A 3,639-nucleotide genomic window follows, 5' to 3' on the forward strand; every position below is an offset into this window, starting at 1 on the left:
AAGCGACATTTCGATCGCGTACAATCGCCATCCGTATCAAACTTACGATTAGAGCGTTTGCGGTCACTTGTGTCTGCGATTTCTGAGGAATCTCAAGTGGTAGACGATTGCTCTCGCGCGCAACAATGTCGATCACGCTCACACTAACCGGTAAAAGCAGCGATCTCGCGGTGAGTTACTATCTACCTATCGATCTGAGCGATGGAGTCTACAAACTCGGTCTTACAAACTTCGAATCTTACAACACGATACCAAACGTCGACTCTACAAACAAGTTTTACTTTGACGATAATGACAAAACGGTTACGATTCTCGTGGGTTCGTACGAATTGCGCACCCTTGCTCGTTTTTTGAACACCGCTGTGCTTTGCAGACGTCGACAGCGAGAAACAGGCGAGACGACGACGACGAGAGTTAACAACGATGATGTTTACGATATGTTCATTAACGACGACGATAACGATGTGGGTGACAAGAGCGCGTTGATACTTCGCGCCAACAACAACACCATGCAAAGCNAGATCAAGTGCATTTATTGAGTCAATTTTTCTAAACCCAACAACATCGGCTCGCTGCTCAGTTTCTCATCATCGCGCATTTTGAAACTTAACCAGTGGTACGCGTCCGACAAACCGGTGAACATCATGAACGTGAAGGTGATTNGCGTGGAATGCAATATTACCGCGGGAGCGTATAGCAACGAGCAACCCGTGCACACGATACACGAAGTCGCTCCGAACGTGCCGCCGGGATATAAACTGTCGGAGACGCTGCGTCAAATCATTTACCTCCCGGTCCTCGCGAGAAACGTTACNGACATCACGGTGCGCATAGTTGATCAGAACGGTCGATTGATCGATTTTCACGGCGAAACGATAACGGTGCGCTTGCACGTGCAGAAGATACGCGAGTAATCGACGCCGCGCAGCGAGGGAGGAAAACAAAATATGCTTGTCGTGATCGCGTCGAGCGAACGAGATTGTTCTTCCGTTTTCGCGACTTCGTCGCGCGATCGTTCGACGTTGACCGCGCAAAACGCAACGTTTTCGCGTTTGTTGGGTTACGCAGTAGACGACGGTGACAACAACAATGAACGACGTACTCAGCGTCGGCGGTGAACCACACGTACAATCCGTACGCCAATACATCGTTTGGTCACAGCGACGAGATACGCATACTCATTCAACAACAAGATGTATACACTTTGCCATACGACAGTTACTTATACGTCGAGGGAAAGTTCAGTCTACAAATCACCGCCGGGGCAGCGGAAGGAAGCGGCGCGGTTGCCGCCACCGCCGCGTTGACGAACAATTGCGTGGCGTTTATGTTCGATGAGATCAGGTACGAGCTCAATGGTGTGGAAATTGATCAAAATCGCAACCCCGGTGTAACGAGTACGTTAAAGAATTACGTGTCTCTGAAACGGGAAACGCTCTGCGACACGCCGGTTGGAACTTGTCCACAAATAAATGTGTTTGCGAAGTCAATTGTTGCGTAACTCTCCGCACATTGCTGGGATTTTGAGAGGACTACAAACGCGTGGTGATCAACGCGCGACACAAATTAATTCTGATACGATCAAACAACAACAGCATTTTTGCTTCGGCCACCAGCGAGTCAACGGTGGAATTGCACAAGGTGCAGTGGCAAATGCCGCACGTTGTGTTAAATGATGTGCACAAATTGAAGTTGTTGCGCACTCTGGAGAACGGTCGATATTTATCCATAGGATTTCGCTCGTGGGATCTATACGAGTACCCGCTGTTACAGAGCACGACGTCTCATTCGTGGGCTGTAAAAGCGGCTACGCAGTTAGCGGAAAAGCCGCGTTACATCATTTTTGCGTTGCAGACCGGTCAAAAGAATGTTGTCAGCCGAGATTGCTCGCGGTTCGATCATTGCAACTTGTCCAACGTAAAGTTGTTTCTAAATTCGGATTTTTATTTTTACGACGACTCGAATCTGGATTTTAGTAAGGAACGACACGCCGTGTTGTACGATATGTACGTAAACTTCAGAAGAGTACTACGGACGCGACGAGGACGAGGCGCTTCTAACATTGGACAAGTTCCTCTACTGCGGACCGCTCGTGGTTATCGACTGTTCGCGCCAAAACAAGATGGTCAAGAGCGCCGTTAACGTACGCATTGAATTCAACTGCAAAGAAAATGTACTTCCGATACAACCGTGTACTGTCTGATCATACACAATTGTATCGTCGAGTACAATCCGCTGACCAGCGTTGTGCGACGAATCGTTTAGAGTAGTCGCTTTTGAACGATCAACGATGTCGCACGCTTTGTCGTCAACGTCAACGACGATGTCCAGCTTGCCGTGTTCCTCGGTGGACATACCGATATTCGTGGATCTTCAAGGTTTTGTGATTGGAGATAACAACTTTATAACAAAAGAAGCGGCAATACTTGGGAACAGACGCGAGCTGATTTACCATGTGTTTCGAGAACCTATGTAGTGGAACCTGTTGACAAAAGCGGAGCAAACGCGAGCGTGNTGGCTCACGGTCAACAGTCACAGCCTGCATTGGACCGATGAAATGGTAGATTATCAACGTTTGAAACCGCTGCTTCAAAACGTTGAGCGCGCCGAACGATGGGTCTGCACTAGTGTATGTAAAGATGCCGAGAAGAAGCAGTGGTTGAAGAAAATCGTTGGTGACTTACTCAACGATTGTGACATCATTATCGAGACCATCGACGCCGACTACGAGGACATCGAAAGTCTGCGAAATCTCGACGATTCGCGAGTCTTCAACTGCGGCAACCNGAGACATTGCGTTATGNAGAACGTGTGTAAACTATACGCGTGGTCAGCACGGAACGATGTGTTGAGCGATTTGTGACGTCTTTGTCTATAAACTTATATATATATCTTATGACTTAAGATTTTTTGTTTTTTTCCAATTGTATGTATTGTTGGCAAAATAATAAATACTAATATGAATCTAATGTGTATGGTTTTTTGTTATACTTCAATACGTTTATATCACAGAAGTATTGTTTTATACATATTTTACACAATGCATTGTAATAATTTTTTTTATTCAGATATAGAGGGAACGATAAACAAACATGTACACTCTACTATGAGCAATATCTTTCATTATTATTATTAAGACAAGCTTTTATATTAATCATACATGTAGTATATACATAGATTTTTTCCTTATATATATCTACAACAGGAAAACTCTCAAATATTTATAATAATAATTAACTTGGCACGCCTAAAACCGGGTTTTCATCTTGGATCCGTTGTTGTACGTATTTCCCATCNTGAATGATGGCTTCAGAGCTATAAGTCATTGCTACATCTTTGCCACACACATAGATTTGATGGTGTATGTTAAATCTATAAAAAACACAACAGCACACATATTATTATATATAAGTGTACTATATGCATTTATTGTTATTTAATTTATTTACTTTTATTTGCTTTATTTAAGTCATTTAATTTATTTAATTTATTTAATTTATTTACTTCATTCTATTTCTTTCATTTGTTTAATGTATGTAATACTGTAGTTTACTTACAATTGCTGTAACAATATCGCCTCTTTGGTAGAACTACACGTGATTATGAAAAAGTATCCGCTTCGTTGTTCTGCGGATATTT

Source organism: Pseudomyrmex gracilis, unplaced genomic scaffold (genome assembly GCF_002006095.1).
Source record: "Pseudomyrmex gracilis isolate BER0280 unplaced genomic scaffold, ASM200609v1 scaffold_1552, whole genome shotgun sequence".
Lineage (NCBI taxonomy): Eukaryota > Metazoa > Arthropoda > Insecta > Hymenoptera > Formicidae > Pseudomyrmex > Pseudomyrmex gracilis.